The sequence below is a fragment of the Oryctolagus cuniculus genome, chromosome 19 (assembly GCF_051225735.1).
Source record: "Oryctolagus cuniculus isolate XC-2025 breed Fujian yellow rabbit chromosome 19, ASM5122573v1, whole genome shotgun sequence".
Classification (NCBI taxonomy): Eukaryota; Metazoa; Chordata; class Mammalia; order Lagomorpha; family Leporidae; genus Oryctolagus; species Oryctolagus cuniculus.
This window is the reverse complement of record NC_142885.1, coordinates 1,968,433-1,990,019: the sequence shown is the minus strand read 5'-3', so window position 1 is coordinate 1,990,019 and position 21,587 is coordinate 1,968,433. Positions and strand designations below refer to the sequence as shown.

General features: G+C 42.5%; 1 long non-coding RNA gene across 2 annotated transcripts; it reads left to right on the top strand.

Moving 5' to 3' along the window:
• Window positions 1-21,587, top strand: LOC149120287 (uncharacterized). 2 transcript variants are annotated; one of them, XR_016225695.1, is made up of 4 exons: window positions 1-167; window positions 9,537-9,640; window positions 16,105-16,183; window positions 21,319-21,587. It is a non-coding gene; the product is annotated as an uncharacterized LOC149120287 (long non-coding RNA). The 2 variants fall into 2 exon arrangements; XR_016225694.1 differs by lacking the exon at window positions 16,105-16,183.

Below are 21,587 nucleotides of genomic sequence, written 5' to 3'. Positions count from 1 at the left end.
AATCTGCTCCTGGTGTGCTAGCACAAGGCGTTGCAAGATCGGAAGTTGGGTCTCGCTCTTGTTGCACTCACTGAGTCGAGTCCATCGCTTGAGTGAATGAGTGAGGCTGTTTCTCACGCAGACCAAGCTTTAGGAATCATCTGTCAGCCAATGGAGGGCTGCCCATGGTGAGTGTGTGTGTTCCCCGAGAGGCAAACATGCATGGCCTTGCCTTCGTTACGTGCCTGTGGTTTCCTGGGCTGTTCTGAGCTTCAGAGACCCCCAGGGATGAGAGAAGGCAGGGACCTCAGTTTCCTTGCTGTGGGAACTGAGGTGCTGCCTGTGAAAGCATACACTTTGCCCACATGAGAGGGTTGTTTGGAGAAGGCTGTACATCTCTGCTAGCTGCTTCCTGCGTTCAGGAAACTTGGCCCTGGTTGCAGTGCTGGTCACAATGGGGTGAGGGTGAGGGACTGAGCTAGAGCTCAGGGCTCTGCTTCAGGGGGCTGTGCTGTCTGAAGTTTTACTCTTTCTGCTGATGCCTTTTTTTAAATTAAAGATTTATTATGTATTTGAAAGAGTTACACAGAGAAGGAGAGGCAGAGACAGAGAGGCAGAGACAGGCAGAGACAGAGAGGGAGATGTCAGTCTTCCATCTGCTGGTTCACTCCCCAGTTGGCCATAATGGCCAGAACTGTGCTGATCTGAAGCCAGGAGTCAGGAGCTTCTTCTGAGTCTCCCATGCAGGTATAGGGGCCCAAGGACTTGGGCCAGCTTCTACTGCTTTCCAGGCCTTAGCAGAGAGCTGGATCAGAAGTGGAGCAGCCAGGTCTTGAACTGGCACCCATATGGGATGCCGGGACTGCAGGTGGCGGTTTTACCTGCTATGCCACAGTGCTGTTCATCCTTATGACATTGTTGTGCTTTTTTTTTGAAGATTTATTTATTTGAAAGTCAGAGTTTTACACACACACACACACACAGGTCTTCCATCTGCAATTGGCCGCAACAGCTGGAGCTGTGCTGATCCTGAAGCCAGGAGCTTCCTCCAGGACTTGGGCCATCTTCCTCTGCTTTCCCAGGCCATAGCAGAGAGCTGGATCAGAAGTGGAGCAGGCGGGTCTTGAACCAGTGCCCATAGGGATGCTGGCTCTTCAGGCCAGGGCATTAAGCCGCTGCAGCACAGCGCCAGCCCTGTCTTGTCTTCTAATTCCTGGTGTTTCCAAACTCTCCATCTTCCTGTCCTCCAGTGAGCCCCTCCCCTTGCCTGTTTTTTCACCCCTTCTCCCCTCCAGCCCTTCCTCCTCCTGTTTGCCTATGCATATCAACTGTTATGGCTGTGAATGCAAAGGCCTGCTTTACTCCTGGTGTTTCATTTCATGTTTGATCCTAGTATGAAAGGTGATTTTATGTAATGACTGGACGGGGCCACCAAGTGCCCACACAAATTTGCCAGGCATAAATTTGATGTTTCTGTGTGGGTACTTCTGGCTAGGTTTAACATCTGTAGACTTTGTCAGGGAAATCGCCCTTCCTGGTCAGGTTTGAGTGGAGCAAAAGGGCTACTCAGTCCGTGAGCAGGAGCGGACCCTCCTACCTTAGTGCCTTAGATAACTGACTAATACTCTGATAGTGTCCTAGAATTGAATGAATGGCTCTCCTGGGTCTCCAGATGGGGACATGGACATGTTGGTCCCTGGGATCCTCCCCAAATGGCTCAGGAGTGTCAGCAGCTGTATAATGCATCTTTCTTTGCCAATACAGGCAAATGCCAGATACATAGAGGGATGAATGGATGGTTAAATAGATTCAACAGATGCAAACATGGAGATTTCTGCATTCTGTTGTTTCTACTTACATTGGCATTTCTGGTTAATTTCCACAGAAATCTTGAGGATCTGAATTATGCTAAGGTGTCAGGCAGTGTGGTTTTGTAAAGATGAAAGAAACGGCAGTGTACCCTGAACGCACAAGCTTGGTGGGTAGATAAAGCAAACTCACCTAAGAAGACAAAGAACAAATCAAAGTAGAGCACAGGGAGATGCTTTGTCTCGCAGAACAGGAGCACAGTTGAAATGTGTGCCTTTGTAATCTGCAATGAGGCCAATTGTGGTCAGAATGAAATTAACTCACCTGTTTCGGGGATCGGTAGAAGCAGTAAGACACCCTGGTTTTTCCTTAAATGAGCTGATTCCTCCACGTTGGATGTCCATCAGCCACACCTGGGTAGACCCCTGAGCTGTGATGAGCCCAAGATCTCAACACGTTTCAGCCTTGCCTGAGCCTGTGGGTCTGGCCAGGCATTAGATTCCCTCCTTGCAAAATGCCCTGCACAGTGCTGAGATAGTTTGTCCAAGCTCTCTGTCTGATGGCTGAACTGCTAGTGGTGATGATGTACTAGTGTGTTCTCATCCCAGATTAGATCCATGGTCACAGCTTCAGTGAGATACTCTTGGAATCGAGGAGCTAAATTGTTCATGCTCCCCTGGGACCTGTCTAACCAAATCTAGTTGCAAATGATACAGTAGCTTCTCTGGGGAAGGAAGATTGTTTCTTTGGTTTCTAGGAATAATCTATTGTTACACCTAGAAGAAGAGTCTTTGGGTGGAATCCAAAACTCCCCAGCCAGCTGTCTGGTGAGTGGCACACAGGGAGGTGCACAATGTACCATAGTGATTCTTTTTTATGATTTATTTTATTTATTTGAAATAGGTAGAGACAGAGAGGTCTTCATCCGCTGTCTGACCCCCAGATGGCCACAATGGCCAGAGCTGTGCTGATCTGAAGCCAGGAACCAGGAGCTTCCTTTGTGTCAGGATCTCCCCCTTCGGGAACTGGCCAGGTTACCCTGCAGGAAGAGTCGAGGAGACTGAGGAAGGTCAAGCTAAACACACTTTATTGATACTCTAGGTGACTAGGAGGAGAGATTGCTCAAGCCTACTCCTGCGGGCACTAGACACTATGGACCAGGAGTTTCTCCCCGCGGGCATTAGGCACTATGGACCGGAGAGAGAGGCTGAGCAACCTCTGGTTTACAGCATCTGAGGGTCCCCTTATATACAGTTTCTAGAGGCTAGCCCCACCCACATTCCCACCCCCCAGGGTCCCATCATCATGGCAATGACAGTTTGTGGTTAGGCCCTCTAGGCCATCCATTTTCAAATCTTACCAGCTAGGGTGGCTACTACTCTACTTTTCCTTCAAGCTGGGCGCGACTGCAACTGTGGCTGCGCAGTTACTTTCTTTCAAAGGGTGCTACAGTTACTTTCTCCATGAATGGTTCCCTAATAGTCCTCCCTTTTCTTTTCTTTAAATGTGCTCGTAGCCCTGCAAAGCCCATTGAGCCGCTGGGCCAAGGGGATGAACATTCTTGAGCATATTCTGGATTGATTTCCAGATTTGGGATCTTCCTTTTCCTCTTCTATTTCTGGCGGGCTGGGTTCCTTTCAGAGGGCTAGGTATCCCTTCGTGAAATTCTGTCCAATTGAGAAGAGGTGCTGTAAGGTAGGCAAGCATACAAGAACCATACAGAATATTGCTCCTATTTTAAACCATTTCCAGGATGGGAGCCAAGAGGAAACTGTGTCAGTCAGAGTATTTATTTTCTGTTCCACTGTTCTGACTTGACCTATCTTAAATGCCGCTATATGTTGAAGCTGTATTATCTGTAGAGCTCTCTTAGTAATGATAGCCTCAAGATGAGCTGTTGCGTTTACCCACTCTAGCCAGGTAGAATGGTTGTGTTTGAACATATCAGCTAGTTGCGTTGCATTAGGAATGGATAGATTGTTCCACGGAATGGTGGTAATGGAAACTCTTCCAATCACTTCACACTTGAGTTCTCTTTCCAAAGCTAGTATAGTAATTATCTGTTCTATTTGTACCGTGTGTGCTTCGAGCATCTGGAGCCCCATAGCATGTGTCTTAAGCAGTGTTGACTGGTCACCTAGCTGAACCTGCTGCTCCTGAATTACCTTCAGGAGGGACTCCAAAGCATCTCCCTGCAGTTGGGTAGTGCTTAGAGCCAGTGCCCTAGTCACAGCGCCAGCTACTGCGGCTGCTGACACCACTATAGTGACAATAGCTGCTGTTACTCCAAAGTCTCCTTTTTTGTGCATAGGTTTTATTGGTATAGTCAAATCAGACATATTTACTGGTACATATGTGAAGGGAGTTGCTTTTACCACCATATATGGAGCCAAGAATGTTATCATTCTCTCTTCCCATTTCAGGCCTCTTTTATAGCAACCAAGCTCCTTTTTAGAATCTAATGAGTGTGTGCATCTAGCATACAATACTTCCCCTTCTGTTCTACCTGTCCAATTTCCTGGGTCTTCCCTTACTGGAATTTTAAAAAATGTTTGTGAAACATTTCATATCCTGCCTGCCAAAAACAATGTGTTGACTGATTGCTACTTGGAGGTCTACCTATAATATATCTATGCTCTGAGCCATTTTTACAAATAAAAGCAAATTATTAATATCAGGGTATGTATAGGCTGGTGGGTTTTCTACTAGGCCTAACACTTGTTCTGTTTTTATCCTTGGCAATATAATTAAGAAGATTCCCACAATCTCATTAAATTACCTAATATTTTAAATCATTTAAGCATTTTCTTACCTTCAATTAACTTACCTTTATCTGGGCCCCATCTCCGTTTGCTGCTGCTGTTGCCATTTCTGGAGTTCTTTAGTCCTAGCTCTGGAATAGGAAATCCCTAATTCTTTCTGTAAAAAGCATCTTACAAACATATGAGTTCTTTTGACAGGATAATTGCAATTGATATTCCATTAGTGCCTAGTTGGAAATTCCCAAGTCTTGAGGTCCTGGGGCTGGAACCATCCTAACATGTCTTTGGGGCAAGCTAATAATCCCCTTTTCAGGTGTGTCAATCACTACTGCTCCTTCACCTTTCCAAAGGATGGTAGTGGGCCCTTTCCAGTCTTTACTGTTTGGTAATCTATAAAAGCAAGAGTTTTTTTATCTTTAAATTTCTGGAGTTGGAGCGTTTGCTCTAGTTCTTGCCATCTCTGATGAATATATCTTTCAGTAGGGGTATAGCCCCCTATTCCTCCCCTTTTCTTTTGATTAAGGGTGATAAGAGCCAATTGTAGCCATGCTTCAACGGTTTGAACTACATCGGCAAATTTATCCATTTCTTGTTTTAAGGATTGATTGGCTCTCTCAACCATTCCTTGTGACTGTGGATTATAGGGTGTGCCTGTGGTATGATCAAAATTTAAATATCGGCACAATCCTGTGACCCTTTCTGCTGTGAAGTTAGGGCCATTATCTGTATGGAGTGCTTGGAAATGAACTAGATTCTGTAGTTCTAATATTCCCCATACTGTTTCCTGAGCAGTCTCCTTAGGAATTAGCTTAGCCCATAGAAGGCCAGTAGGTGTCTCAATGGCTACCAGAATTAGCTGGGCCTCACAGTGGGTCACATCCATTTGCCACAGTCCTAGCCCTGATCTACTAATATGAGGAGGAGTTCCTCTTTTATGTACACACTTGGGGCAGTTCTTTATTATTTGTTCTGCTACAATTTTTGGTAAGCTGAATTGTTGTCTCAAGTATGACACATCACTATGCCATTTAGCATGATCATCCGTGGCTGTCTCAATATGTTCTAGAAAAAAGATGTTTGGTGCCTTACTATGTCATGGAGGACTGGCATTAAAAATAACTGAGCTACTGTTGTCCTGCTTTTACATATACTATTTTTGGGGATAGGTTAACCAATCTTATCTTTAAAGGATTTTGATCTCCTGGGCTGATGAAACCTCCAACTACCCTTACTTTGGCCTCAGTCATCTCTGGTGTTTCTATTATTGACCCCCACTGTCCTGGGATTATGGTAATTTGTGTTTGAAGGTTAAGGGTCTCTATTACCTTTGGCGTAAGTACCAGATCTTTTGGGGGCACTTATGGAGTATCCAATCTGTTCTGGTTCTTTTTCCTTAATGTGGCCACCTTGTACTACCAGGTTTATTTGAGTTGTATTTATTTGTGAAACTAATTTGTCAATATTTTCTTTGCCTGGGATTCCCTTATGTCCAGGCACCCATTGGATATAAATCTCTTCTTTACTTTCCATAGCTTCTAGTATGGTTCTAAGCAAGGGTTCTTCAATATTTACAGGTAGGAGTCTGGCCTCAATTAATGTATATACATATTGGGAATCCGTAACTATATTCATTATCAGGGGTCCTTCTTGAAGGGCTAGCAACATGGCTCTTTTTTCTAATTCTTGATTACTTCCCTCACTCTCCTTAACTAGTTTAACTCCATCTGATCTCCAAAAGCCATATTTTCCTTGCCCCTGTTTGCTTCCTCCATCAACATAGTAAGTAGGTCCTGGCACGGGATGACCTTGAAGACTGCTTAGCACCCTTCTAAGCATTAAAGGCACATGGATACATCCAATCTGTGGTACCCAATGCAAGTAGGGGTCATCCTGAATCATAACATCTATTTTTTATTTATTTATTTATTTATTTATTTATTTTTGACAGGCAGAGTGGACAGTGAGAGAGACAGACAGATAGAAAGGTCTTCCTTTGCTGTTGGTTCACCCTCTAATGGCCGCCGTGGCCGGCGTGCTGAAGCCGGTGCACCGCGCTGATCCGATGGCAGGAGCCAGGAGCCAGGTGCTTTTCCTGGTCTCCCATGGGGTGCAGGGACCAAGCACTTGGGCCATCCTCCGCTGCACTCCCTGGCCACAGCAGAGAGCTTGCCTGGAAGAGGGGCAACCGGGACAGAATCCGGCACCCCAACCGGGACTAGAACCCGGTGTGCTGGCGCCGCTAGGTGGAGGATTAGCCTAGTGAGCTGTGGCACCAGTGAATCATAACATCTAAATCCTCTTTTTTAATAGGTAACCTATATATAGGTTCTTGCCCTATTTGAATAATGCATTCTTGTCTGATTTTATGTAGACATTTTAGGGCTCTAGTTAGAGGAGATGCTGTCAATACCTTTGGAAATTCCTGTCTACCTACCCAAAGGATATCAGATCCTTGGTGCACTTTATAATTTATGGTGTTACCTCTCATCATAACTGTACAGTAAACTTCCTTGCTGGGGTCCAGGAGCTTAAAGTTTTGTGTTCTTGTAATAGCCTCCTTATAGTCCCTAACTCCTGTCTTGCTTTGGGGGTCCATTCCCTGATACTATTTAACTCTTGGTTTCCCTTCATCATAAGAGTACAAGGTTTTGTCTTAATTCCGGGAACAGCTTGGGTCATCCAATTAAGGAGTCCTACTAACTTTTGTAGTTCATTTAGGGTGGGCTTCTCTGAAGTTCTGGCAACTCTAGTTTTTGCAATGTCCATTTATTTGGGTGCAACAAGTACCCCATCCATGAATAGGGATATTGTTCTTGTAATTTCTCATTTGGTGTCTTGAATCCCTTTTCTAAAAGCATTTTTCTGAGTTTTTCTATGGAATGATTGGACCTAATATATATATCATCCATATATTGATAAAGATCTACTTCTGGGTGTTGTTGTCTCCAGGGCTCTAGTATGTCCCTTAGTATACTTTGGTAAATCAAGGGACTTAATACAAAACCTTGTGGGAGGCAATTCCAAACATATCTATGGCCTGGACCTTGATTATTAACCTCTGGGATGGTAAAGGCAGTGCACTGCCTGAAGTCCTTATCTAGAGGGATGGTAAAATAAGCATCCCCTATATCCAAAACAGTAACCTGGTTTCTTCTTTGTAATCCTCCAGGGTGTGGAATACCTAATTGAACTTCTCTTCCCTTATCTACTAATTTATTAAGTTCTCTAAAATCTATTAACATTCATCATTTGCCGGATTTCTTCCTTATCACAAATATTGGGGTGTTCCAGGGATTATCTGGGTCTGCTGGAGATATCTTCCCTTCCTCTAGTAGTCTTTTTGTTATTTCCTTAATTCCTTCTAATTTTTCTTTGGTTAAAGGCCATTGGGGAATCAAGGGACCTTTATTAGGATCTTTCATTTTTATCTTTATTGGGGTAATTTGGGTAGAGAGTTGCGCCATAATTAGGGCTACCCCTAACTTCGTTAATATATCCCTTCCAAATATATTGATGGGAATATCTGGGGATATTAGAATGGATGTCTTTGTCTTCCTTCCTTTTTTGTCTTTCAGTGTAATCTGTGATATTTTTTGTAATTTAGAGCACCCTCCCACCCCCTCTATATTTTTCCATCCTTCTGTTATCCCTTCTTTTATTCCTTTAGCCTCTTGTTCCCTTATTATAGTTAAATCAGCCCCTGTGTCTAACAGTCCTATTATGTCTCCCCCCCCAGGTTTACCTTTAAGGTAGGTCTTTGTTTTAATTCTATTTTGGTAGTTTTGGGTAGATCCCTGTCGCAGGGGTTTCCATCTGTGCTTCCCCCAGGGGTGTCGCAGATGGCGGGATAGATGACTGGATATTCTGGGAAGATGCCATCATGGTCCGGGGGGCATTGCCCCCCGCTTTCCCATTTTTTGGCTGTCTGCATACTTTTGCCATATGTCCTGTTCTCCCACAATTATAGCATTTTAGTGGAGTTTTTTCTCCACTCTTACAATTTCTTGCCATATGCCCCTTTTTTCCACATCTGTAACAAGTTCCCTGAAAACTTCTTGACCCTTGCTGTCTATCTCCAGCCTTTAAGGCCTCTGCCAGCATGGCCATCTTATAGGAGGTGGACCCAAATTCCCTACAGGCATACATTTTTTCTTCTAACGAATCTCCTGGTCTTAAATTTCTAGGCAACTTTTTACATTCTTCATTAGCATTTTGAATGCTCATGGTGTCCTTTAAATATGTTCTCCAATCCTCTGTAGATGTTTCCATATCAATCTGAGTAAATAATCGATTAATAAACTCAGGGTAGGGTTCTTTGGGCCCTTGTCTGATGCTAACTGCTTTAGGGGCCCCACTGATAGTTCTCTGGCATTCCTGAAGCACCTCAAGAACCCATATTCTATAGAGGGTTCTGGCATCAGCAAATCTAGGGCCAGCTGCTTCTTCTGGTGATAATCCAATTCCCCCAATCTGATCTGATGTTAGTGGCATTTGTCCAGCTGCGTCGGCTGGGGGAGGGGGATGCATCTCATCCCATAGCATCGCCTTCTCTTTTATCTTATCTATGATTAGCTGTTTCTCTGCTGCAAAGCCAGGAGTTACATTCAGTAGCATATTGATGTCTATCGATGTAAAGTTCACTGAAATTACCGCAAAATAAGTGATGGTAGCCGGGTGTGTGAGACCATGTTCCTGAACTTGTTGAAGCCAAGCGGCTATGAGTCCAGGTCCCACAGGCTCGTATTCTCGTCTACCACCTCTTAACATTATCGGGTAAGATGACTGTTCTTTTGCTTTTTCTTCCTTGCTTAACTCTCTGGGAACAACCTGAGGTTTTTGCCTACATTCTGCTATGGCGTCATAGAGCTTACAGGCGTCTCCTGTATTTTTTGGATTTAATGCCTTGCCACAACAAATTAACACCTTAAGGGTGTCTACTGCACATTTATAGTCTTTCCCTGTTGTGGCGCCTTCTCCTTTTTGTAGAAATTCCTCCAGGAGGTTTTCTACCTCTTCCAATGTCTGCAGTTCTTGGAGGTCCCGTCCTGTACAAGCTGCTGCCAGCTTACAAGCCCATGTTACATTTCCTGGTGAGTAGCACTTCACTTTCTTGCCTCTTGATGCCTGGCCTGGAAGGACCTTCACCGTCTCTATACTCACTAGTGCCTGTCTATTCTTTTGACTGGGACGTCCCACCCATCGTGGTCTCTTTCAACCACCACTACTCACCCTTTTGACGATTACTCAAGGGCTCGTCTCCTCACCACCATCTGACTTCAGGTCCCTGTTCGGGCACCAGCTGTCATGATCTCCCCTCTTCAGGAACTGGCCAGGTTACCATGAAGGAAGAGTCGAGGAGACTGAGGAAGGTCAAGCTAAACACACTTTATGGATACTCTAGGTGACTAGGAGGAGAGATCGCTCAAGCCTACTACTGCGGGCACTAGGCACTAGGGACCAGGAGCTTCTCCCCACGGGCACTAGGCACTATGGACCAGGGAGAGAGGCTGAGCAACCTCTGGTTTACAGCATCTGTGGGTCCCCTTATATACAGTTTCTAGAGGCTATCCCCACCCACATTCCCACCCCCCAGGGTCCCATCATCATGGCAATGACAGTTTGTGGTTAGGCCATCTAGTTAGGCCACCCGTTTTCAAATCTTACCAGCTAGGGTGGCTACTACTCTACTTTTCCTTCAAGCTGCGTGCCACTGTGACTGCGCAGTTACTTTCTTTCAAAGGGAGCTATAGTTACTTTGTTTCAAACTGTGCTACAATTACTTTCTCTGTGAATGGTTCCCTAACAATATAGGAGTTACTGAAAAAAGTAAAATCGTAAACTTTGAGATAAAATGAAATTATAACTTATCAACATCTATGGGATACAGCCAAAGCAGTTTTAAAGGGAAGTTGATAGCATTAACTTACATTAAAATACAGAATGGTCTCAAAGATCCAGTGATGCATCTCAAAGACACAGAAACACAGGAGGAAACCAAATGCAAAACCAGAAAGAGGTGAGAAATCATGATGTCCAAAGCAGAAACAAATGAAATTGAAACTTAAAAAAGCAAAGGATCAATAAAACAAAAAGATATTTGAGCTGATTAATGTAATAGATTTTCCTTTAGCCAGACTTGCAAAGAAAAGAAGAGAAACATTCAAATAAAATTAGAGATGAAATAGCAGGCATTTGAACTGAAACAGAGGATGCTAAGAAACTACTATGAACAAGCATGTGCACATAAACTGACAAACGTCGAGAAAGTGGATAAATGAAGATTCTTAGAGCCTATCAAGATTAAATCAAGATGATATAAATCTAAATACAAGAATAAAAAGAAACAAGATTGCAGCAGTAATTAAACATCTGCCTTCCAGTAAAAATCCAAAACATTTTGGATTTGCTACTGAATTCTATTAAACATTTGAAGAGGAACTTATTCCAGTAATAGTCAAACCATTTCAAAATATTAAACGGGATGGAAGCCTGCTAAACTGACTTTACAAGGCCAGTGTCACTCTTATCAAAAACAAAAAAGACAAAACAATAAGAAAACAGACCTATATCCTTTTTGAACAAAGATGCAGAGATTCCCAAAAAACTTAATTAAAAAACCATATAAAAAATCAGACATCATGATCAACTTCAATTTATCCCAAGAATCAAGAGTGTTTCAACAATAGCAAGTCAATAAACAACATAAATCACAAGAAGAAATTAAAAGTAAAAAAGCATATGGCCACCTCAATAGAGGCAAAGACAATGTTGGATAAGATTCAACACCCCTTCATGTTTAAGAAAATACACAAATTAGATATAGAAGAAACAGGGTCTGCGCAAGTCCTTGGGCCCCTGACCAGGTGGGAGACCTGGAAGAAGCTCTTGGCTCCTGACTTTGGATCGGCACAGCTCCAGCTGTTGCAGCCATCTGGGGAGTGAGCCAGCGGATGGAAGACCTCTCTCTCTCTGTTCCTACCTCTCTGTAACTCTGTTTTTCAAATAAATAAAATAAATCTTTTAAAAGTTGAAAACACTTCCCATCAGATCTGGACGAAGATGATAATGTCCACTTACACCACACTTCTTCAATAGGGTACAGGAAGTATTATCAAGACCATTTAGGGAGGAGAAAGAAATTAGCTTTTTTATACACTAAGGATGAACTCCTTGAAAGAGAATTCAAGAAAAAAGATCATTCACAATATCTACAAAAATCAAATGGATAAGAATAAATTTAACCAAAGAAGTGGAAGATTCCTACAATGCAAACTGCAGATCACTCATGAAGGCAATCAACAAGGAAACAAAAACCTGGGAAGTTACCTCTGCTTATGGATCAGAAGAGTCAATATCATTAAAATACTTACACTACATAAAGCAGTCTACAGATTCAACACAGTAACTATCAAAATATCAAGAACATTATTTACAGAATTAAAAAGTGATCCTGAAATTCATGAGATTAAAAAAAGACCCAGATTAGCCAAAGGTGTATAAGGGGATTTGGGGGGCAGGGTCAGTCAACCTGCAGGCATCACAAGACCTGCCTACAAAACATATTACAAAGCCATATATATTAAAATTACACAGTATTGGTAAAGAAAATATATATAGCTCAATGGAGTGGAATACAGATCCCAGAAATTAATTGATGAATATATAGCATCTGCTTTTAGATTAAGATGACCAGCATCCCAAGTCACTGACGATAAAGCTGCATGAAGAGCCTAGAGGGAACCCTTCTTGGAGCTCCATGGGGAATAGTATACCTGCAAAACTAGAGGAGAGGAAGAAAAAGGGAGAGCACATTTTTCTCTCCCCACCACACTGCAACTGTGTCCTGTGCAAGATGATAGAGCAGGCACCATTTCAGACATACCCAATAGCTGCACCAGCTTTGCAGTGCCAGAACCAGCCAAGTAGAGACTCCCGAGTCTGGTGGGGAGAGCTAACAGGGAGCTGGGTGTTCGTGACTGTGGGAGGCTTGTGTGCTGAGATGTGTGCATGAGAGGGCTCAGGGTGTGGCTGGGACTTTGGGATGTCACTGTGGGAGAACCCACAGGCTTAGGACTCCCTGGTTACCTGGTGAGGGACATGCTGCAGAATCTGAGCTTACTCTGAGGACTGCACAGATCCTTTGTGTGGTCACTGTGGCAGAGTGGATGAATATAATACTCCCAGGGGCTAGCGCTCAGACACCAGTCTCCTTTGAGGAGAGGAGTTCAGCTAAGTAGAATAAACCTCTCTCCTGATAAAGAGCAAATTTACCATGTCAAATCTAGGTGTGTCACCATAGACATGCCTTTCACCATGGAGAACTGACAGAGTTCCGTGGTCACACCTACAACATGCCTCTAGCTATTCATTGAAAGCAGATACTCCACTAATCTACAGAGGCATAATACAAAGACAAAAGCTACCACAGTGAAAAAAAAGAAACCACTGGTCATCTCCACAAATGCCATTTAACAGGTGCACCAAAGGAAACAGTAAGGAAGAAAACAACACACCTGAATGAAACAACACTTGAATACTAGATTGTGAAGATGATAATACTGAAGAAATGCCAGAAATGGAATTCAAAAATTGATTACTCTGAAATAATCAGAAGCAAATGCATAAACTACTGAAATGCATACATGACATGAAGGAAAATTTCTCCTCAGCCACACACGTTAGACCAACTTTTGTAATCAAAAGTACATTCATGGTAACATTACTAAAAATTCCCAAGCAGAGAGATCTAGTGCTCCATTGTGCCCCCGCAGCAACAAAACCTAGAAAATCCACAGGAATCAAGTTTCCAGAACCTGGGATGTATTTACCACCTTACAGCAGTCAGGGGATGGAGGGGTTCATACAGAAAGCTGCAGCTTTAAGGAAGCGCTGCTGCAGTTTAAATCCCTGCCTCATGTTCCATTCTCAGGTGAGCGGCAGTGCTAATGGCAGCAATACAAACTCCGGACACAAGCTAGTCAGACCAGAAGGGGCAATGCCGACATCAGTCTCAAAGACCACACTTCTCCACTGGACTGTGAGAAGGTCTCTGAGGTGTGGCATGGAGGCTGCTTGCCTCTGGTGTGCCCAGCTTGAAGCCTTTCCAAGGATGTGATAGCTTCTCAGGCGACATTTGCAGAAAGTCCATAAAGGCACAGCATTGGCCCCAGAAAGCCGAGGGACCAGAGATCAGATGGGATGAGCCACAGATACTCTGAAGAGGGGTAAGTGAGGGGATGGGTCAGGAGCTACTTGGGATAACAGGACATTTAAACTTCTTGTGTATGCCTTGTAATCATGGACACTACCACATCCGCGAGGTGGGCTGCGTGCACAGGAGATGGGAGAAGTGTCCCAAGATTTCAGCTCTGGCTGATGTGCAGGATGCACACAGGAGGTGTTGAGTGTGGCACAGAGGACAAGTTGCTAAAAAGCACTGAAGGAGTGGAGCAACCTGGAGTCAATCTGCAGGACTGGAAAAGGATTTTCTTTTCCTCAGTTTCCTTTGACTTAAGGAATTTTAGGAACAGAAACTCTGAACACTTCAGTAGACACAGAAAACATAAGACAGACATTCCAAAAAGAGATGATAAAAGAAAATGAACACTTAGGCCACACAAAAAAACGGGAACAATGAACCTGAGGTGGGGTTGGGGCAGAGATGACGAGAGCTATACGTCTTGGGTAAGAAATTGTGTGCCATGCAAAGAAACATGAAAGCAAGTCTCTTTTACAAGAAAGTGAAAACATAGAAATATTCTACAAGGACAAAAACAAGTCAATTTTATTTTGCACAAAAATAATCAAATCATAAAGATCTAGAGCAAATTGGGAAAACCACACATGACCAAAATAAGAATGTCTTCAAAGAAACAAATTTTAAACAGGAAGCAAACAAATTCTAGAGCTGCAAAGCAGAACTGAAATGAAAACAAAAATCACAACAAATCTTAAAAGTGGATTTGAGTGTGATGAAGAATAGTGAGCCTAAGTGCCAGATAATTGAGATGTCCCAGTGCAAGGAACAGAGGAAAAATAATGAAGAACAGAGTTTAAAAGCAGTGAAACTGTATCAAATGTACCATGTCTTGTACAAGATAAGCTGCATAAGAAAAGGAGACTTTAATAAGGAGAAACAATAATGACATAAACACTATCTGAAAAGTTACAGGTGGAGGAAAAGCTTGAGCCTACACCTCGAAGACACACAACAAATCCATGGCAGAATAAACCTCAAAGACATCCAAATTGAGATATTTTATACTCAAATTATAAAAAAATTGGGGAACCATATCTGCCCATCTCCATAAGATGCCAATGAGCACACCCCCATCCCACATCAGAGCATGTCTTCAGCTTGCTCTGACACTTAGTCTTTGACCTTGATGCTTCTAGGTAGATTCCTGGAATTCACAAATGTGAATTCTCCCAATTGAAAATGTCAACATGAAGTAGGGGAGAGATAGTAATTCCCTTACCTGCTTTGTTTTATCCAGGACTAAACAACCAGAGTCAAACACTAGGAAGTATTCCAGATGACACTCTGAGACAATCTGCCTTCTAGTGGAGACCTTAGATCAGCACTCAGAAGGATGCCCTACTGCTGTCCCTGAAGGGTGCCCCATTTAGCATGAAGCCATCAGTATGGTAGCAGTCCCCGTATCCCTAACTGCAGTTAGGGTCCATTCTTCTGGGTGGGGAGGGAGTGGTAATGTGAGGAGGTGTTTGAAAGAACAGTTAGGTCAGTTCCCCACTGAAATGGGGAAAGAGGATGTCCCTTTAAGCATGGACAAGACCGTTAGCAAAACTGATGAAATCTTTACTTAATATATACTAAATTGATCTTCTGTATATAATTAAAAATGAATCTTGATGTGAATGGAATGGGAGAGGGAGTGGGAGATGGGAGGATTGCAGGAGGCAGGGAAGTTATGGTGGGGAAAAAGCCATTGTAATCCATAAACTGTACTTTGGAAATTTATATTTACTAAATAAAAGTTTAAAAAAAAGAAAAAGACCATTAGCAAGAAAAAAGTGCCAATTCCATGATTCTGGGTCTCTAGTTTTTTTTTTTTTTATTTATTTGACAGTTAGCGAGAGAGACAGAGAGAAAGGTCTTCCTTCTGTTGGTTCACCCCTCAAATGGCCGCGATGGCTGGAGCTACACTGAAGCCAGGATCCAGGTGCTTCTCCTGGTCTCCCATGCGGGTGTAGGGGCCCAAGCACTTGGGCCATCCTCCTCTGTCTTCCCAGGCCACAGCAGAGAGCTGGACTGGAAGAGGAGCAACCAGGACTAGTACCTGGTGCCCATATGGATGCCAGCACTGCAGGCGGAGAATTAACCAAGTGAGCCATGGCACCGGCCCCCTGGGTCTCTAGTTTTATCATGAGAATATAAGTTTACTATTGCATACTTCTGACGGCTTTTGTATTTTATCATGAGCAGTCTATAGGGGACTGCATTTCCAGGCTTGAGTTGGGCCCTTACCATCTGTTACCTGAAATCCTGTACCTCAACTCAATTGTACTAAAGGACCCTGTCTGTCATTTCCAGAATTTTCTTCTCTCTTGGAGGCCCCTCCTGATCTCTGTGGAAAGAGCATCCTGACTTAAATACATCTTGCTTGCCACAGGTGTGGAAGTGCACACACACACATACACACAGTAGGTTAACAAAGATGTCAAAAAGAGATTGAGAAACACTTAGAATTTTAATTGCAGTGAAAACAAAATACAATCACCTAATGGATGAAGTAAAATCAGGGCCTAGAAGAAAATTTATACCTACAAGCAACTACAATAAAAAACAAATATCTGAAATCAATCAATTCTTTGAACATATTTAAGAACAAGCAAAAAAGAACCTAAATCCATCAAAAACTAGCAGAAGAAACAAAAGTAGAGACACAAAGTGCCACACAGTAAAACAACTTTAAGAAATCATTACCAAGACAGAAACTGAATCAGTAATAAAGACCCTTCCAGCAAAGAGTAGCCCACGACTGGACGGCTTTACTGAATTCTAACAGGAATTTGAAGAAGGTCCAATCCTTCTCAAGCTATTCAGAAACAATTGAAAGGGGGGGGAATCCTCCCGAATTCATTCTATGAAGCCAGCATCACCTTAATTCATAAACCTGAAAAAGATGCAACAGAAAAAGAGAACTACAGACCAATTTCCCTGATGAACATAGACACAAAAATCCTCAAAAAAAATGTTAGCCAATTGAATCCAACAGCACATCAGAAAGACCATTCAGCTTGACCAAGTGGGATTTATTCCTGATATGCAGGAATAGGTCAACATTCACAAAGCAAACCATGTCAAACATCACATTACCAACCTGAAGAACAAAAACCATGTGATCCAATGGCTGCAGAGAAGCCATTGGATAAAATACGACACCCTTTCATGATGAATACTCTAAGAAAATTGGGTAAAGAATCAACATTCCTCAATACAATCAAGGCATTTTATGACAAACCCACAGCCAGCATCCTATTGAATGAGGAAAAGTTAGAACCATTCCCACTGAGATATGGAACCAGACAAGGATGCCCACTCTCAACATTTCTATTTAAAACATTCCTGGAAGTTTTAGCCAGAGCCATTAGGCAAGAAAAATAAGGTAAAGGGATACAAAATGGGAAGGGGGAAGTCAAATTATTCCTATTTGCACATGACATGATTCTATATAGAGAATCCAAAAGACTCCACTAAAAGACTATTGGACCTCATAGAAAAGTTAGGTAAAGTAGCAGGATATAAGGTCAATTCAGAAAAATCAACAGCCTTTGAATACACAAAGCCACGGCTGAGAAAGAACTTTTAAGATCAATTCCATTCATAATAGCTGCAAAAAAAATCATACCTTGGAATAAATTTAATCAAGGATGTCAAGGATCTCTATGATGAGAATTATAAATATTAAAGAAATAGAAGATACCACAAAAATGGAAAAATCTGCCATGTTCATGGATTAGAAGCATTAACATCAAAATGTCCATTCTTCCAAAGGTAATTTACAATTTCAATGCAAGTCCAATCAAATACCAAGGATAAAAAGTGATGCTGAAATTCATATGGAAACACTGGAGACCTCAAATAGCTAAAACAATCTTATACAACAAAAACCAAGCTGAAGGCATCACAATACCAGATTTCAAGACATACTACAAGGCAGTTGTAAGCAAAATAGCCTGGTTCTGGTACAAAAACAGATGGATAGACCAATGGAACAGAGTAGAATTGCCAGAATTCATTCCAAGCATCTACAACCAACTTATATTTGACCTAGGATCTAAAACCAATCCCTGGAGCAAGGACAGTCTCTTCAACAAATGGTGTTAGGAAAATTGGATTTCCACATTCAGAAGTAGGAAGCAGGATCCCTACCTTACATCTTAACCATCCACTCAACGTAGATTAAGGACTTAAATCTGTGACCCGATACCATCAAATTATTAGAGAACATTGGGGAAACCCTGTAAGACTTTGGAACACGCAAACCATTCTTGGAAAAGACCCCAGAGGCACAAGCAATCAAAGCCAAATTAACAAATGGGATTATATCCAATTGGGAAGTTATGCAGTGCAAAAGAAACATTCAACTATTTGAAGAGCAAATGACTGCATGGGAGAAATTATTTGCAAACTATACAACTTATAAAGGTTTAATAACCAGAATATATAAAAATATCAAGAAACTCCACAACAACAAAGCAAGCAACCCAGTGAAGAAATGGGCAAAGGTCTTAGACATTTTTTCAAAAGAGGAGATCCAAATGGCCAACAGACACAGAAAAAAGGCTCAGGATCACTAGCCACCAGAGAAATGCAAATCAAAACCACAATGAGGTTTCACCTCACCCCAGTAAGAGTGGCTTCCATACAGAAATCAACAAATGCTGGGGAGGATGTGAGGATAAAGGTACCCTAACCCACTGTCGGTGAGAATGTAAACTGATAAAACCACTGTGGAGGACAGTATGGAGATAGCTCAGAAATCTGAATATAGATGTACCATATGTCCCAGCCATCCCATTCCTGGGGATTTTCCCAAGGGAAATGAAATCAGCATATGAGAGTTATCTGCACCCCCCCATGTTTATTGCAACTCAGTTTACACTAGCTAAGTCATGGAAGCAACTCAAATGCCCATCAACTGAAGACTGGATAAAGAAATTATGGGATATGCACACCTTGGAATACCACACAGGGGTTATAAAAATGAAATCCGATCATTTGTAACAAAATGAATGAATGTGGAAATCATACTTACTGAAAAAAGCCAGTCCCAAAGGGACAACTACCATATGTTCTCCCTGATCTGTGATAATAGAACACGTAAAAAGAAATCTGTAGAAGAGAGGCAATGACTCTAACAGCCCTTGTCTTGTTGAGGAATTTTTTTATACTATTTGTCAAACTCTTAACAGTTTAATATATGTGTATATAGTCAATTGAAAATAGATCTCAGTAAAAAGTAAGAGTAGGAATAAGAGGAGGAGGAAGAGGGGTGGGAGTATGGGCATGAGGGTGGGCACAGTGGGAAGAATCACCATGTTTCTAAAGTTGTAATTATGAAGCATGTGGAGTTTCTAACTCTAAAGCTGTATAGTTCTGCATACTTTCCTACGGACTTACTTGCAGTTTAAATACTTGCCATGGGATCTCAAATACCATTAAACTGGGTGGTAAATATATCATCTTAAATGTTAAATTGATCATATGGGTAGGATTAGGGGTCTTGTAATAATTAAAAAGGAATGGATGTTCCAACATGATTAGCAGTCCACACAGCAGACTCAGAATCTGAGTAGCTTCTGATAGACAATCCCTTTAAGTAGCACTCTGACCTCAGAATCAGCCCTTTAAGTCTTCTTGGTTTGTCTGAAAAATCCATGAGAGCATTTCAGGCATCAAAAGCCAGAGACTGTGCAAAAAATATCTGACAAGAAGGACCTTCGTGGGCGAGAGTTCAGTGGAAAGAAGTGGTCATCAAAGAAGGAGGTACTTTTCTCTGAAGGCAAGAGAGGACTTCCACTTTGCTTATGGCCTTTTCTAAATGCTGATGGAGTTTGTGGATTCAAAAGGCTTCCATAGCCTAGGGAGCTCATGTCAAGGGCCTTGGGTGGTTACTGACATTATACATAAGAGTTTTAACTGTTTTTTTTTTTTTTTGACAGGCAGAGTTAGACAGAGTGAGAGTGAGAGACAGACAGAAAGGTCTTCCTTCCATTGGTTCACCCCCCAAATGGCCACCATGGCCTGCATGCTGCACTGATATGAAGCCAGGAGCTTCCTCCTGGTCTCCCATGCCAGTACAGGGCCCAAGGATTTGGGCCATCCTCCATTGCCTTCCCGGGCCGCAGCAGAGAGGTGGACTGGAAGAGGAGCAACCGGGACTAGAACCCTGGGTACCGGCGCTGCAGGCAGAGGATTAGTCAAGTGAGCCGCAGTGCTGGTCAAGAGTTTTAACTGTTAACACAGGAGTTGCTGTGCACTAACTTCTCATGAAGTACCTCTAAGTGTTGTATTATGTCTAGGTGCTTGCAAAATGATGTATCATTCTTCAGTGCTTCTTTAAAGTTAATTAAGTTTCTAAAAAAATGAAGTGAAACTAACTTCAAGATGAAAGGACTTTGAACAGTCCTTGTCTCAACTGTTGAGGAACAGTTTTTTGGTGCAAACTGTGGAACTCTTTGCTTAGTAAAGAGCTGGTCTTCTGTGTATAAAGTTAACTCAACAGGCCTCCATAGCCTTGGCAACTCATGACAAGAGCCTAGGGTGATTACTGATGCCATAAACAAGAGTGTCAATTTGTTAAGTCAACAACAGGAATCACAGTGCACTTACTCCTCATGTAGGATCTCTTTCCTTAATGTGCTGTACATTGTGATTTAATGCTATAACTAGTACTCAAAGAGTATTTTTCACTTTGTGTTTCTGTGTGGGTGCAAACTGTTGAAATCTTTACTAATATATACTAAATTGATCTTCTGTATATAAAGAGAATTGAAAATGAATCTTGATGTGAATGGAAGGGGAGAGGGAGCGGGAGAGGAGAGGGTTGTGGGTGGGAGGGAAGTTATGGGGGGAAGCCATTGTAATCCATAAGCTGTACTTTGGAAATTTATATTCACTAAATAAAAGTTTAAAAAAAGAAAAAAGTTAATTGAAAATGGACCTTAGTAGAAAATGGGACTGGCAATGGGTCAGGGAGCAGGAGGTGGGATGAGAGAGTGGTGGGAGGGTGGGTATGGTGTGAACAATCACTATATTCCTAAAGCCGTACTTATGAAATGCATGAAGTTTGTATTCCTTAAATGAAAGTCTTCTTTGTGAAAAAAGAAATCATGGATGGGACTGGTGCTGTAGCATAATGTTGCCACTTGGGCAGTTCAAGTTCCAGCTGCTCCACTTCCAATCCAGCTCCACAATGCACCTGGGAAAGTCAGAGAATCTCAAGTTTTTAGGTCCTTGCACCCTTGTGGGAGACACACAAGAATCTCCTGTCATCAGAGTGGCCTAGCTCCAATCACTGCAGTCATTTGGGGAGGGCACCAACAGATGGAAGATCGTCTTTGTCTCTGAATCAATCAATCAGTCAGTCAGTCACTCTCTCCTTCAAATAAAGCTTTACAAAAAAATCAGAGTGGGTGTTGTGGCACAGCAAGTTAGGCTTCTGCTGCTCAGCTGACATCAGAATGGCAGACCAAGTCCCAGATGCTTTGTTTCCAAGCATCTCCATGTTAACATCCCTAGGAGGCTGCAGACCATGGTTCAAGGACTTGAGTCTCTGGCTCCCACCTCGGAGATCCACATGGAGTTCCTGAATTCTGGATTCTACCTGTCCAGCGCTGGTTGAACCTGTGGGTTGAAGACTTCCCTCATTCCCTCCCTTTCTCTCTCTCCCTCTGCCCCTCCCCCTCCCTCTCTTTCCCTCCCTTTACACCCCCACTTCATGTGTTTGTGTGTGTGTTCCTTTGTCTCTGTCATGGTCACTTTTAAATTAATAAATCTTTAAAAAATAA